Source organism: Solea solea, chromosome 17, assembly GCF_958295425.1.
Source record: "Solea solea chromosome 17, fSolSol10.1, whole genome shotgun sequence".
In the NCBI taxonomy this organism is placed as follows: Eukaryota; Metazoa; Chordata; class Actinopteri; order Pleuronectiformes; family Soleidae; genus Solea; species Solea solea.
This window is the reverse complement of record NC_081150.1, coordinates 21510547-21527067: the sequence shown is the minus strand read 5'-3', so window position 1 is coordinate 21527067 and position 16521 is coordinate 21510547. Positions and strand designations below refer to the sequence as shown.

Genomic DNA, 16521 nt, shown 5'->3' with positions numbered 1-16521 from the left:
CACAGAGACACGCCTTCGTGTGCGCGTCATCACTTAGCGCGTGTGTTTAGCCTCCAGCGGCTTGTTTTTGAAATCCTTTAACATCGATCGGCCGCTGTCAAAGTCAACAAAAGTGTGTTTGAAGCGTGAATTGTTTGGAAGCGTTTCAACAAGGAAGTGGGAGCGAGCGGAGTCAACGGAGAGACGCTGACGCACAGACCACGACTACGTTTCATTCATGCATGATTGTGTCCTGTCAATCAATGGATATGGGGGATGAATCCGCCACACTTTCACACACACAGGTTCGTGTCTTATGGATGAACTTTTCCCCGGTTAGGCTCCGCAGTGCTGCTACATAAGGTGGCTGTATTGTTTGTTGTTATTTTGTGCATCAAGTGGCTGGAGCATTGGGCTCGGGAGTACCGCCGTAGTTCTTGTCTCAGGCCGTCTACGTGTGTTCCAAGACTATCGGTATACAGGTATATAATACCCACCGCTAGTATGCACAGAAGACTAGGGTTGTCTTTAGTTCGTTTTAATAGGCAGTTAGGGGGAATCAGTCCCACCCACATTTGCCTTTTGCTTGGTCACATATGAACCTGTTCAGTGATATTTTCATGTTAAGGTGTGTGTGTGTGTGTGTGTGTGTGTAAAGGTGGGACTTCATTGTGATTTGTGGTCATTCATTATTGAAAAATGGAAATGAATAAATCAAAGTCATGTTCTGATATCAGTGCTAAGGGTGAAAAAAGACAAACAAAATTCACAGCTAAAGCGTTGATAAATACAATTGAAAAGCTTCAATCTGAAAGAAGAATTAAAGTGAACACAATTAAAGGTGTTGTTAAACTTATTAAAGAGCTAATGCACACAGGTGGTAACATTTTAAATGTTGATTCTCAGCTCAAAGTGTTTTCTCAGCTGTTTGATGATGCAGGTTGGCTTCATAATTCTGTGATTCCACTGCTTCCTCTGGAGGAACAAGAGAGGCAGAATGCTTGGTTTGCAGCCTTGCAGGAAAATAATGCAGAGTTTACTGAAAAAGTAAAGATTTGGCTCATTGAAAGCGGGCAAGTTAAACAAAATACTGAACAAGTAAATACCGATGGAATGTCCGTTCTACTTCACTCTGACCCACCTAACGTTGAGTGGTTTGATGCACAGAATGGAGATGATGGAAGAAGCATTTTAAATGATTCTGAGAACATAAGAAACACTTCTGTTAAGAAAAGGAGTTCAGTTGGAGGAAGATCTATGGCTTCCTCTACTTCATCAACACGTGTTAAAGCTGAGGCCGAAATGGCAGCACTCGTGGCCCGCCAAAGACTATTCAAAGAAAAACATGCTTTGCAGGAGCAAGAAGAGCAGTTGAGGAAAAAGAGAGAACAGCTTGACTTGGAGATGGAGATAGCTGCATCAATGGCTAAAATAGGTGTATTAAAGGTCTCTGATGGTTCACGTGTGTCTAGGGCTGTGTGTAGTAAGTCTGATGGAATGAATTCCTACTTTGAGAGAGAGCAAAGGAAGGCTGGAACCTTAAATGCTGATGCAGAAATCTTTGTGTCTGCAAATAGTAAGCAGTCACCTCGATACATTTCAGCAGATGACCAGTTGCCTCAACATTTATTGGGTGCAAAGCCAAACAGAGCCGGATTAACGCAAAGGCAAACTGGGCACGTGCCTAGGGTCCGATTGGCAGGGGGGGGCCCAGACAGAGGGACAATCAAAACCTAAAAATGACTTGGTCCGCGTTTCAAGACGATTTACGCTCCTCGTCCCGATGACGCGACGCTGTCAGGGCGTTCTGAGGACAGTCGCGCTGGGGGCAGGCGGGCGGGAGAAGCCGCAGCGAGTGCACATGTCCGCGGCGAGGTCCGGGCGGGGGTTCGCTGTAAACCACCTTCCAAGCCGATCTAGAGTCGGTCGCGACGAACCACCGGCGGAGGAAATTTCATGTCAAACTTATGTGTGACACTGCACTATAGAAATGACTGAAACGTGACTAAAACTAATAAGCGTTTTAGTCCAAAAGACTAAATCTAAGACTAAATGTAGAATGGCTTCCAAAAACAACAATGCACAGTTCACCATCCAGAGAAACATCCAGACCAGTGGAGAAAACTGCTGAACAGTCCAGACCAGGAGCTGAATACCAGAAAATGGAAGAGAGGTGATGCTTGTCCATGAAAATAAACCTCTTTACCACGACAGCACAGTTTCTCTTACTGCACATGTTATTGGTCTTTGTATATTTGACTACTTATTAAACTATTCAATTTAATCAACACATTTAATTAAGATTTTCTGCAAAATGCAATAGCTTACAACATTTATCTTATTTGCTCTGTTTACATAGCAATGCTGACACCTATTGGTGATTTACTGGTACTACTGCCTTAACAATGACACTCACAATGGATAAGATAAGCATAATTTAATAGCATTTAATAGAGCCTTGTAGTAACGTATAAATACGTGACTATACATGGCTTATGTTGGCATACAAAGAACCAACTCGTAACCAAAGACTACGCTATGTAAAATGTGAATTAACTTTTATTAGTAACTTTGGTAAGTTTCAGATTTCAATTCCTAAATAATATCGATGGAGGGGGGCCCAAAAAATACAGTCTGCCTAGTTTAGTCCATTTATTTAATCCGGCTCTGAAGTGTAAAAAATACAGGGCTGCATGCTCCAGTTACATTCTTGAAGCCTTCACACACACCACAGATAAAACACAGTGATTGACAGAGGCCATTTCTCAATACTCAAGTAAGCAAGTATGTACTTGCGTACTTGGGAAGTATATACTTGAGAAGTACGCTGGGAGTATATACTTGCCAAGTACGGGAGTACACAAGTATGTGGTTGTTTCTCAATACTCAAGTATGCAAGTATGTATGTATTGTTCTGCTGTTTGAATGGTGGCTGGCGCCAAGTGCTGCAGCCTCATTACCGCCACCTACAGTGTTGATAAATGAACATATGAAATACTTTTAATAAATGCATATATATGTTGTTATTATTTTTACATTTTAAATATTTAACTTCATTTATTAATGTATTTCTATTAAAATATACAATACAAATAATACAATGTGGAAAATAGATATATTACAGCATTGTAGAGTAGTATATATGTATATATATATGTATGTATGACATATATGTACGTGTACAAATATATACTACTCTACATACTATACTATACATATCTAATATTTACATATTATATTTAAATATAAATCTCGACTTTAATATAAATCTAAAATTCAAAGTTAAAATAAATAAAACATTAACAATATACAAACTTTTAAACTGTCAGGTCAAAACGTTTCCATTAAAAACAAAATAACACGTCAACAACAAATCTATGGATCACACCGAGCATCTAATGACAGCGACGTCTGAGCCAGCGGATCATTTCATCAGGACAGGCCGAGGTCACGCTGCTCTGTGCCGGGCACAGTGAGCGCCGAGCGTCCGCAGAGGCGGAGCTTATCACCTCCGACAAACGTCGCTGCCAAACTATAAATACGTCATATCTTCATACACAAACCACATGTTTGATTTCTAAATGACTCATTTCTCGCCTCAAATGATGTTAAAACTTTGTTCCGGGACACAGAAAAATATTTATTTCAGATTTATATTTCTATTACTTGCTGCTATGCTCCGCCCAAATGAATTCTGGGATACATGGCCATCGCAAGTACACTTAAGTTTTTTTTACTTGGTAAAAATGGGCGGAGCGAGGACACTTCTGGGTTTGAGAACCGTCCTCGCTGTTCGCTTACTTGAGAATTGGAACAGCACTTGGACTGAGGCTGATGACGTTTTCACAAGTACGGGAGTACGCAAGTACGCACAAGTACGGGAGTACGCAAGTACGCACAAGTACGCACAAGTATGGATATTGAGAAACGGCCAGACTCTCTAGCAGTGATTGGATACTTACTAGTTTGAGCCACGGCAGTGCTCTGCAGATCAGCAGAGCCACACCCGGGATTGTTAACGGTTAAAAACCTTTTTTAACCCACAATGGCCGAAGGAGAGCTACGCGTTGATTTGGTTGCTGATATACTGGCAAGGCCATTTTCAAGAAGAACTTTTCAAGAGAAGCTAGATCTCGTGAGAGGAGGACGGCCGACCCCTGAGCTAGCTAACCTGTCCCAGCCGGGGAAGGGTTCATTGTCCTGGTAACTGTCAGGTGTGCTGCAGTTCCACCCAATCTCCGTGGGAGACTGCCACATAAAGGCGGGCGTAAAGCACCTGTCAGCCCCTTGCTTGCTGGAGGCTGGGTCGCGTCACTCCTGTGCTTCCTCCATTTCCGCGTCCGTGTGGTTACAGGTGGGCTGCCGGCTGCACTTCTCACGTATGTCGCCCATCCAGTGCTAATGTTATTGTTTTATAAAGGTCCACCTGGGTGTTGCTGCTGGCTGCGCGCTGTGTCCCGCTCTGTGTGCGCCGCGCTGTGTGCCGCTCACTGTCCGCCGCTGGTCGCTCTCGGGGAGCGTGATTCCTCCGTCCCACGCTGTGTTGGCCGGGATCGCCTGATCGGTATGTAGTGCAGTGGTCTTAGCTTCCTCCTCCAGCCATTCATAAGTTGCTCATTGTTTGTTCACTTCATCGTAGGACGACTGACCGTAACGGCGCAGCGCCGACTAATCCGCTCCTAGAACCGCTGCTGCTTTGCTTCCGCTTTGTCTCTTCACTTCTTTGCCTCATTTAAAGAGATTATTTGGACTGATTGCTGTGCCTCATTGGAACTGTGTGTTTGAAGAACTGATCGCCTCGCTTGCATCGGCATTTGCCGCTCCGCCGGTCGCTTGGTAACGCGTCTCCGATAGTTGGCGCAGCTTCATCTTAAACTGTGTGTGTGTGTGTGTGTGTGTGTGTACTTGCATGAGAGGACAGTGTGGGAATATACATTTGATTTTGTTCCTTTCTGGTAATTTCTTTGATTTCGTTTGTAATTTGTTTTGCTGTAACCATAATTACAATTATTCTGTTAGTTTTGGGTTATTATGGGTTGCTTTCCAGTTGCTTTTATATAGAATTTTGTTTATTTGTCATTGGGTTTAATTATTATAATTCCTGTACAATTAATTCTTTGATTTCTCTTTTGTTATTAGTTATTGTTTTGTTTCATTATTTGTTGTAGTCTAATTGGTTGCTTTCTGGTCGCCCCCATTCAGGTGCTGAGCCTACGGTGGTGGATTGGTGTCCTGGTCACGGTGTCCCCTTTTTGTTGTGTTAGCACTTTGTAGCTTCTTTGTTTTGTTTACTTTTATTTGCTTCACGTGTGGTGTTCCTGGGATCCCCTTTTCTTTTGGATACGGTTTATCGCTGTAGGTCTCAGCACTGATTGGTTCCCCTTATATGTCCCCTTACGTGAGTAATTCTTTTATATTATTTTTAAAATAGAAATTTGTGTAAATAAAAGTGTTTTTGTATCATTGAACTGCCGTCTCTGTCTCGTTGCATAACGAACCTCAGTGCCTTCCTTTATTTGGGGTTAGTCCTCTTATAAGAAATCCCTGGGTGAAATTCCCAGGGTGGCGTTGTCTGGCAACTATTAAATTTATCGATGCTGCCTTAAAAAGGCACCTCCCCATACCTCGTGTCGCCACACTTACTTGAGTATTGAGAAACGGCCTCTGTTTCCCTGTTTCAGTGCCAGTGTGTTTTCGTCCATGCCTGATCACTAGAGCTCCTCGTTACAGCCACAGATGCCACAAGTTTTTGATCCTCTTTGTGAGCGACGCTTTCTTTTGTAAGTTTTCTTATCATAGCCTGTTAGCTGATACCTTAGTTAAGATTTATAGCCCCTTTTGTTTTCCTCCTTGGGAGAGATTTCTGTTTGTTCATTTTCACAGCCTTTTAGGAACTCCAATCACTAGGATTGTGACTTACCTTTTATAACGCGACGGCGCTCTACGACATCTTCCTGAAGGGGCTGGCGAAACCGATCCAGGAGCAGCTGGTGCCGCTGGACCTGCCGACAAGCCTGGACGCCCTAATTGCTCTGGCCATCCGGACCGACAACAGACTCCACAAGCTCAGGCAGCGCGACGACCGACCACCACGCTCTGCAACGCCGACTGGGCTGGCGCCCCACCGATCACCTCCCGAGCAGCCTCGATACCCCAGGGAGGGAGTGGGAGAGCCCATGGAGCTGGGGCGTTTTTTCTTGTCCCAAATTTTTTTTCAAATTATTAAACACTGCCCTCAATATCAAGTTAGAACATTCTGCACACTGATATCCATCTCTGGGGTACCTCGTGCTCCATCTAGTCTCACTGAGAAAAACTCTGATGTTGTTGCTTTTGCCTCGCTCATAGCCCGCAGACGTATTCTATTACATTGGAAAAGCGTGAACGCTCCCTTCTACTACTTCTTGGTTAAGTGATTTAATGTCTTTTTTTTTCATTGGAAAAAGTTAAATATTCCCTTAGAGGCTCAGCTGCCAATTTTTATGAAAGATGGGAATCTCTCATCACATATGTAAACACCCTCTCCTCTCTGGACCCCAACTGAATCAATCTGATTCAATTTTTTAACATGTAACATTTTTTAGTGAGCACACTATTATACTATTGTTTTTACTATTATTATTGTGGATTTTCTCTTTCGCCTCCCTCTGTGTTTTGTTCTATTTTGTTTATTTGTTCTTTATATTTATGTACCTGTTTTCACCAACTAGGTGATTACTTGTGCATTTTATTTTTGTTTGTTGTTGCTTATATTTGTTTGTTTTGTTTTTTTTCTCTCCCTCTTTGTTCTTGGGGGATGTTCTTTTCCTGGTTCTTTGTTCAAAAATAAAAATGTATAATATAAAAAAAAAAAGAACACAGAATCAAGATAGAAATGAGCAAAGAGCTGTGGAAACGCAAGAAACACAACTAAGGGCAGATGACAGGATGTATGTGAAGAAAAGAGACTTTTGTGACGTTCATAACAGGAGTGATCAATAGTACAGCCGAAGTGAAATCAAAAAGTGTTCAAATCCAGCTCATCGTTCATGAACACAAAACCTTATGTTTAGTACTTATATTTATTATAGTGTTTACTCACTGTAAATCATTAAATAAAACTATAATGGCATATTATTGCTACTCATCATTTATTACAATTACTGTATTTTCCTCTTATTTAATTACCTTTTGATTTTTTTATATGGTATAAAACATAGTTTCAATTAACTTGGATGGAAAAAAGAAACACCTGTAAATGCTCCAATGCATTTTATTTTCTCAGAAAAAAGGTAAAACAAACATCTTGTTATTACAAACGTATTCAAATAATTGAAACAACAATTATGTGTGGGTGTTACAACCCTAACTCGTTGGGGAAGGGGAAATAACATAAATAACCAGATGGAATTGGTTTAGCAAAAATTAGTTTGTTTTATTAATACGGAAGGTAAAGTTAACATAAATCAATCACAATAAACCAAGGGAGGAGGCGGCTATTCCCAAAATCAAAATACCAAAAACACATCAAAACCAAAACACCAAACTGGGAATAGCACCCCTAAGTCCGATGTAACAAGGACAGGGTTTGGCACTAAAAAAAATACAGGCTCAGGGCCGTCAATGTAGAGCACACCCACTTAAAACCAAAAGGAATAGTTTAACTCAAAGTCTGGCGCACAGGCCGAGACAAAGTGGCTAACAAACAAACTAGTACTCACAACAGTCAAAACTCACAAATCTCAAAGTGAATACTCAAAAGCTGCTCCCAAAACAGAGCGACAAAGGGGCCAACTGCTCACATGAAAGCACAGTGCCCACGAGTGACTCTCTGCTGCTGATTCTTAACAGGTGTGACTGTAAACAAGCTGAGGCAGGATTGGGTAGGTGAAGCTGGAGCAGGGTGACCCAATCACAGTGCAGGAGAACAGGCAGGCCGAGGCAGGCGGGTGAATTGGTGGAGGAAGACCAGGCAGGAACCAGAGCCACCAATCAGGAGCAAGGGCTGGCACACGTCTTCTGTTTACTTAACACATGACAAACACTTGTGGCAGGGCGTCACAGCCAAGGGCCGTGACAGTGGGTGTTGTACGTGTTTGTGTTGTGACTGTTGGTGTTGTTTACGCGTGTTATGCGTATTGTTGTATGTGTCTGTGTTGTTTACGTGTGTGTTGTGCGTGTTGGTGTTGTACGTGTCTGTGTTGTTTACGTGTGTTGGTGTTGTCCCTGTCTGTCTGTTATTTGTGTGGATGTTGAATGTGTCACAGATTTACAAGAAAAAAACATGGATGTCCCCTGAGATTAAAGTGGTAAATCCATAAACAAACAAAATTCACAAGAAACCCTCACTCAAATGTACAAGAAACTACAAATAAACAGGATCTGTTTCATCTTCCTAAATGAAGGGAGACCAGAGCATGAACCAACAGGCCATCATATCAGAACAATATCTAATTCCATCAACATAGACTGATGAAGAACTGAAACAATAATGTCTTATGTCTTCAGTTGTCCAATTTTCCCATCCTTCAGCACGCTTCCTACAGCATTTAAGTGTGTGTCAGTGTTGTTTGTGTGTGTTGTACGTGTGTGTCTGCGTTGTACGTGTGTCTGTTCATCTGCTTGCTTTACAGAAAATATAAAGGTTTTCCCCACACGTCAGAAATTGTTTTACTGGTGCGGCAAAAAAAAAGAGTCAACAGCTTCTTACAGAAGAATTGACATCTCTTTACATTTCAAGCTGATTTTTCAAACGCTGTAGCTTTGGCTTTAGGTCTAATGAGAGCAAAACCTGTTGGATGAACTGAAATGTGAGCTTCATAGTCTTGGGGTAGTTAAGATGGAGTGCATACGCGAGTCCAAACAGAATGCACATTGCTGTCGGCAGATTTTGAATGTTGTCCATCACGACTTCTCCCTCAATGATGATTTGCAACGAGGCTGGACTGAGATGCTGGGAAGATGTGTGCACAGCACCTTCACGCTCAATGACAAGTGTCCCAATGTCAAGGTCACGAAAAGAATCATCATCATCATCAGATTCCTTAATAAAGAGTAACAGAAGAGCACAATCATTACATTAGAGTTCTCATTTGAAAAACAAGTTTCATCAATATAAGAGTGTCATGGCAAAAATGATAAGAAAGCAAGAGCTTACTTACAAAGCCTGCTTTAAAGAAGTTTGTGGGGTTGTCCCCAAGGATGATAGGAAGCCCTCTGAGCACCTGTGTCCGGAGCGCAGTTGGCTCTGGAGTCTTTTGGGAATTACACATAGTAACACAAGTTAGATAGCTAAAATGAAAAACAAATAATGATCTATAAGAAGGCTTAAACAAACCAAGCAATGTTTGGATTAAATTATACAACTAATAGAGTATCAATGTGATATGATGTTTTTCAAAACCTGTGAAAAACAATGCCAAGTACAAAATGTCTATGGACCTACATTGGTCTGTTGTGAAATCTGTGTCAACAACTGTCCAACATTCCCTCTCTTGGATCCAAATAACTCCAGGAGACGAAGACTGTGCCGATCGATGTTCTCATAAAAGTCCTGCTTGAGGTTCTTGCCCACGATCCTGCTGAACTCCATGAACACCTGATAAATAAAGAGTTACACACTAAATTAGTTACACTACTAGAGACTATTTCTGGCCTGAACATCTTCCAGTTGTGTGTTCTGTGCTCCTTACTTCTGTGTGCATTAAATGTAGAATACACATGTGTGTGAAAGTTACACTGGACTCTGTGATTTACCTTTAAATGTGTACTGTGCAAGTGAGTGAGAAAGATCGCTTCTGTGCAGGGTGCAGAAAAATCACATGACTGACAGTGAAAGGTTACTTGAGCAGTTTGACTTTTATTTGATCGTGTTTGAAACGATAATGTTTTAAAAGGTGACCCCTTTTATCACAGATAAACTCACAATACTTACACTTCCAAAGCTTCCTCACACCACAGGGATCTGTAAAAATAGAAAACGAGAACATGTTTAGTTCAACAACTCAGCTCAACAACGTCACTGTTAAATACAATAAGGTATTAGAAGCGAAACGACGCCGATGTTACAGAGAAAACTGACATGTTAACGAGCGTGTGTGTGAGAGTGAGTGAGAGGGAAAAAGAGCGGCCAAGGACGGGTCAAGCGGATCAACGCGCTGCAAGCAGCTCGCGGTGTTCGCAACGTAACCTCCTCCATAGCGCCTGCTACACTTCTTTACCCAGACAGCGGCAGAATCACTTTTCTTTTGCGTAAAATCACGGTTATAGAAATGATACAGTCGCGCACACTCGCCGGTATGTGAGCCGTCCTCAGACTGAGGACACGAAGCGAACATTAACATTCAGCTGACTCTTCTTTGAGTTAACATTAGCTAGTGTTAGCAATAAGTACTATTAGCACGATGCACAGGTTCAAAAAAATAAAAAAGCTGCGCCAACAAATTATCCACAAGCTTTCGAGTATTAAAAATTCCCACAAAGATAACTAGGCTAACAGTTACTTATCATACTAACCGTTCCACTTGGAGTCGAGTTGCTTCCAAGTTAGGGTACCGTCTGCCGCCGATGCCTGCTCGTCCCGCCAGGTGTCCAAGTTACACGACGCTGGTCTTGTCACGCAACCAGGCAGGTTTTTGAATTAGCCCCCTCCCCTTTCTTATAAAGGTAAACATACCAAGTTATCTCTGCTAAACCTGATTAGTGCAATTAATATTTCAGCTAAATAGTACAAACAACTAATGTTGTTTCATAATGATAGCAGGTTCTTACTAAACATAAAAGAATAAGTCATGATCACTCGGAAGTTTAATTAGAAACAAAATCTGGGGATATAGAGGAGATAAATGAGAACATAACCTCAGGAATTTTAAGGTCAGCAGAGGGAGCCATCCCCCAGAGTAAGAGCACGATAAATAGGAAACTGGTACCGTGGTGGACAGAAGAATGTCGTCAAGCTGTTAAAAAAGAAACAGAGAATTTAAACAACTCAAAAGAACCCATAGCGTGCAGCAGCTAGTCCAATGTAAGAAGGCACAGACAGTAGTGACAAGAACAATACGCCAGGCCAAGAGGGCAAGCTGGAGAGAATTTTGTGAAAAAATAGGAAGAACGACACCTGTAGGAGAAGTATGGGGAATGATAAAAAAGATGGGGGGAGATAGAAAGGTATGGGATTATCCGGTCATGACGTGTGGGGAGGAGACTGCAATTTCTAACAGGGATAAGACAGAAATGATGGCAAAGTCATTTCCAGGAGTACATGGCATTGAAAATCTATCAGAAGAGGGGAGGAGGAGGAGGAGGAGAGAGAAAACAATGAATCAGTATCCAGGTGTGCTAGACAGGAGGGAAGAAACAGGGGAAGCAACTGACGGACCATTTACTATGGCAGAAATGACGAGGGCAATAAATAAATCAAGACCAACCTCCCCAGGGAAAGATAAGATATGCAATATAATGCTAAAACAACTAGGGGAGAGAGCATTATTAAAGTTGCTGCTATTGTACAACAAGGTATGGAAAGAGGGAAGATTACCAAGTGCCTGGAAAGAAGCAGTAGTGGTCCCCATAAGAACACCCAGTAAGGATCCCACACAACCCACTAGTTACAGGCCAATAGCCTTAACATCAAATCTGTGCAAAATAATGGAAAGGATGATAACAGAAAGATTAACATATGATCTTGAAGAACGAGAAATGCTGGCAAATGATCAAAGTGGTTTTAGAAAAGGAAGAAATACGATGGATGCAGTGATAAGGCTAGAGACAGAGATAAGAAAGGCACAGGCAAATAAAGAAGCAGTTGTGGCAGTGTTTTTTGATATTGAGAAAGCATATGATATGATGTGGAAGGAAGGATTATTAATAAAGCTGTGAAAGATGGGTATAAGAGGAAGGGTGTACAACTGGATTAAGTAGAGAATGGGACCCCTCAAGGGAGTGTGATTAGCCCTTTACTCTTTACACTAATGATCAATGACGTGTTCTCAAAAGTACCAGAGGAGATAGGTAGGTCACTCTTTGCGGATGATGGGGCCTTGTGGAAAAGAGGAAGGAATGTGGCATATGTTGTGGGCAAAGGACAAGGGGCTATTGATGAGGTGGTGGAGTGGGGCTATAACTGGGGATGCCAGTTCTCAGTGGAAAAAAACCTAGACAGTGTATTTTAGCAGGAAACGAAGAGAGGAAGGAATGAAACTGAAAATGTTCGGGAATGAGCTGCAAAGAGTTGGAACATTTACATTTGTGGGTGTAGTGTTTGACTCACAGTTAACATGGGCAGGGCATATTGGTAGAATAGAAGAGAAATGCAAAAAAGTGATCAATGTGTTGCAATGTTTGACAGGTAGGAGTTGGGGAGCTAGTTGCTCGGCACTGAAAAGAGTGTATGTGGCTTTAATACGATCAGTGTTTGATTATGGCAGCATTGCCTATGGGTCAGCTGCTAGATCAAGGCTTAAGAAGCTGGATGTGATTCAGGCACAGGCGCTGAGAGTCTGCAGTGGGGCTGTTAAGACAACGCCAGTACCTGCGTTACAGGTAGAGATGGGAGAGGTGCCTCTGGGGCTGAGAAGGAAGCAGTTGATGGAAAATTCGAGTCGATTAGAGTTAGAACTGTATAAGTTTATGTGTCTGAGTGAGATCATTGTTCAGTGATAAGATCTGATTCTGTTAATATTTGACTGCAGTTGATGGAGTTGAGTGTAAAGTTCAGATCAGAGCAGTTATTTGATCACATTCATCACATTTCCTTCAGATAACACTTGAGAAAACTTTGGTCTGTGGTTTGTTTGCTGTTCAGCAGCAGAATCACTTCACAGACGTTCAGCAGCTTCATGACGATCATTTCCTGCCTTCACAAGGTAACAGAACTAAACTCATCTCATCACACATGTGAAAAAGAACTTTGTAACTGAGCAGTGTTGTTTTTAGCAGCCATTCTAGATTTAGTCTTAGTTTTAGACTTTTGGACTAAAACGCTGATTAGTTTTAGTCATTTCATCATGTGATAGTTTTAGTCCAATTTTAGTCGAACTCAAAAAAGTTTTAGTCAGTTTTAGTTTTTAAAAAAAAGAAGTATAGTCTTTTAACAAATCCATTTAGGTCAATAAGTACTGGAGATTACTGTTGGGCAGAAACCTTTAATCTCCATATTTCAACTTTTCAACAGTTTTTTTCATGAATTGATGCCGACTTCATCATACAACAGTGTCACACATAAGTTTGACATGAAATTTCCTCCGCCGGTGGTGCGCCGCGACCGAAAAAAAAGGGGCGTCAACAAAATAATTTTGTCATCATTTACGAAAACAACACTGTAACTGAGTGGACGTGATGTTTTTACTGTGAAGCTCATGAATCTCACGTCACTGACTCTTGTTCAGTGACTGAGGTTTTTACACAGAATGAATTGACCCTGTAGTGACTTAGAGAGGCTTAAATGTCTGGTGTAATACTGCAAACTTGTCTTATTATGGGATGTGAACATGTCCTGGTTCCTCTGAACGTGAAGAAGGCCCAACCCTTTTGAAGCAGCTCTGCTGACACAGTATAAATGCTGACATCTGCTGGTTGACATGTGATATTACACACTGGAATCAGCGCTAACTTTGGTTTGTAGTGAGGTTTTATCATTAACATGAACAAACTGGAATCTCTCAGATAAGTATGATTTAAACCAGCAGAGGGCAGCACCTGTGATACCAAGAGTCTGCTCCAATCTCTGCAGTAGAATATTATGATCAATGGTGTCAAATGCAGCACTAAGATCTAACAGGACAAGTAAAGAGACTAGACCATTATCTGAGGCCAAGAGAAGATCATTACTAACTTTAACTAGTGCTGTTTCTGTGCTATGGTTTAATCTAAAACCTGACTGAAAATCTTCAAACAGGCCATTAATGCACAAATATTCACATCATTGATTAGCAACTGCCTTTTCTAAGATTTTAGAAACAAAGGGAAGATTAGATATAGGTCGGTAATTAGCTAAAATATCTGGGTCAAGGGTCGCTTTTTTGAGAAGGGGTTTAATAACTGCTATTTTAAACGTTTGGGGCACATATCCAGTTAATAAGGATAGATTAATTTGAGTTAATATAGAGCTGTTAATTAAAGGAAACACATCTTTAAACAGTTTGGTGGGGATAGGATCTAACTGACAGGTTGATGGCTTAGATGATGAAACTAATGATGTTAACTCAGGGAGATCTATAGGGGAGAAACTGTCTAACTGTGCACCTGGTGCTTCTAAAGCTCTTGTGCTAAAAGATGAGTTAGTCCCAATATGAGGGAGGAGATGATCAATATTTATTCTAATTGATGTTATTTTATTCACAAAAAAGTTCATAAAGTCATCACTGCTCAGTGTTAAAGGAATAGATGGTTCAGTGGAGCTGTGGCTCTGTGTCAGCCTGGCTACAGTGCTGAAAAGAAATCTATGATTATTCTTATTTTCTTCAATTAGAGAAGAGTAATAGGCAACTCTAGCTTTGTGTAGGGCTTTTTTGTAAGCTACAAAACCATCTTTCCAGGCTATATAAAATTCCTCTAGGTTATTGGAACGCCATTTTCTTTCTAATCTACGTAACGCCTGTTTAAGAGCACGAGTATTGGAGTTAAACCATGGTGCTCGTCTCATCTGATTCACCACTTTCTTTTTCAGAGGGGCAACACAGTCTAATGTAGTACGCAGTGAGGCTGCTGTACTATCAACAAGGTTATCTATGAGGGCGGGAGTAAAATCACAAAAGGTACCTTCAGATGTACTGACATATGGCACCGAGTTAAATAAAGGTTGCACTGTCTCTTTGAATGTATTCATATTATTATCAGACAGTATTTCTTATTTATGTTATTGTAGTTCATTATTGTACAATTAAATGTGAGTAAATAATGATCAGTAAGGAGAGGGTTTTGAGGAACTATGTTTAAGTTATCAATATCAATACCATAAGTTAAAACAAGGTCGAGGGTGTGATTAAGGCAATGAGTTGGTTTATTAACGTGTTGAATAAAACCTATTGATTCCAACAGCGAGTTAAATGCGCAGCTAAGACTATCACGGTCAACATCTACATGGATGTTGAAATCCCCTACAATTATGATTTGATCTGTCTTAAGCACCAACTCAGATAAGAACTCAGAGAACTCTGATAGGAACTCTGAATAAGGTGCAGGTGGACGATAAACTGGGACTATCATAATTGGTTTCTGTGATTTCCAACTAGGATGAGATAGATTAAGAATAAGGCTTTCAAACGATGAATATCCTGGTTTGGGCTTGGGATTGATTAATAATCTAGTATTAAAAATGGCTGCTACACCTCCTCCTCGGCCTGAGCTTCTAGGAATATGGGTATTAGCATGAGTGGGTGGAGTTGACTCATTTAGACTAACGTAATCTTCTTCATGTAACCAAGTTTCAGTTACACAGAATAAATCAATACAATTGTCAGAAATGAGGTCATTTATTAAAACAGATTTTGAGGAGAGTGACCTTATATTTAATAGTCCACATTTAAAAGTGGTATTATTTGACTCTATATTATTGTTGGTAATAATCTTTATAGAGTTAGAATGTCTAACTCCTCTTCTGTTTCTTATTGATTTATTTACTTTATTTACTTTAGTTTTAACTTTAGTAGGTCGAGGGACAGACACAGTCTCTATGGGGTTTTTAATTGGTGACTGCTCGAAAAGAAGCACATACAAGCATGAAAGATTTAGGTTATAACCCACAGAAGGAGTGAGGTTCAGGTTATAACCCACAGAAGGAGTGAGGTTCAGGTTATAACCCAAAAAGGAGTGAAGTTAAGGTTAGAACCCACAGAAGGGGTGAGATTAAGGTTAGAACCCACATAATGAGTGAGGTTAAGGTTATAACCCACAGAAGGAGTGAGATTAAGGTTAGAACCCACAGAAGGAGGGAGGTTCAGGTTATAACCCACAGAAGGAGTGAGGTTCAGGTTAGAACCCACAGAAAGAGTGAGGTTCAGGTTAGAATTCACAGAAGGAGTGAAGTTTAGGTTAGAACCCACAGAAGGAGTGAGATTAAGGTTATAACCCACCGAAGGAGTGAGATTAAGGTTAGAAGCCACAGAAGGAGTGAGGTTCAGGTTAGAACCCACAGAAGGAGTGAGGTTCAGGTTATAACCCACAGAAGGAGTGAGGTTCAGGTTATAACCCACAAAAGGAGTGAGATTAAGGTTAGAACCCACAGAAGGAGTGGGGTTCAGGTTAGAACTCACAGAAGGAGTGAGGTTCAGGTTAGAACCCACAGAAGGAGTGAGGTTACGGTTAGAACCCACAATAGGAGTGAGGTTCAGGTTATAACCCACAGAAGGAGTGAGGTTAAGGTTAGAACCCACAGAAGGAGTGAGGTTAAGGTTAGAACTCACAGAAGGATTGAAGTTAAGGTTAGAACCCACAGAAGGAGTGAGGTTCAGGTTAGAACCCACAGAAGGAGTGAGGTTAAGGTTAGAACCCACAGAAGGAGTGAGGTTCAGGTTAGAACTCACAGGAGGATTAAAGTTAAGGTTAGAACTCACAGAAAGAGTGAGG

The 16521-nt window shown here is 41.1% G+C and overlaps 2 long non-coding RNA genes across 4 annotated transcripts; one reads left to right on the top strand and one right to left on the bottom strand.

Annotated features, from left to right (window-relative positions):
* The first annotated feature begins 3337 nt into the window (after nucleotides 1-3337).
* LOC131443455 (uncharacterized) lies at nucleotides 3338-6233 on the top strand. Of its 3 annotated transcripts, XR_009233608.1 has the most exons (5): nucleotides 3338-4543; nucleotides 4619-4856; nucleotides 5182-5377; nucleotides 5661-5759; nucleotides 5940-6233. It is a non-coding gene; the product is annotated as an uncharacterized LOC131443455 (long non-coding RNA). The 3 variants fall into 3 exon arrangements; XR_009233607.1 differs by having other exon boundaries at nucleotides 5661-6233; XR_009233606.1 differs by having other exon boundaries at nucleotides 5182-5759.
* Nucleotides 6234-9452: 3219 nt separating this feature from the next.
* LOC131443460 (uncharacterized) lies at nucleotides 9453-10519 on the bottom strand. The gene is made up of 3 exons (XR_009233613.1): nucleotides 10474-10519; nucleotides 9893-9922; nucleotides 9453-9556 (listed from the first exon to the last, which is right to left on the bottom strand). It is a non-coding gene; the product is annotated as an uncharacterized LOC131443460 (long non-coding RNA).
* Between the last annotated feature and the right edge of the window lie 6002 nt (nucleotides 10520-16521).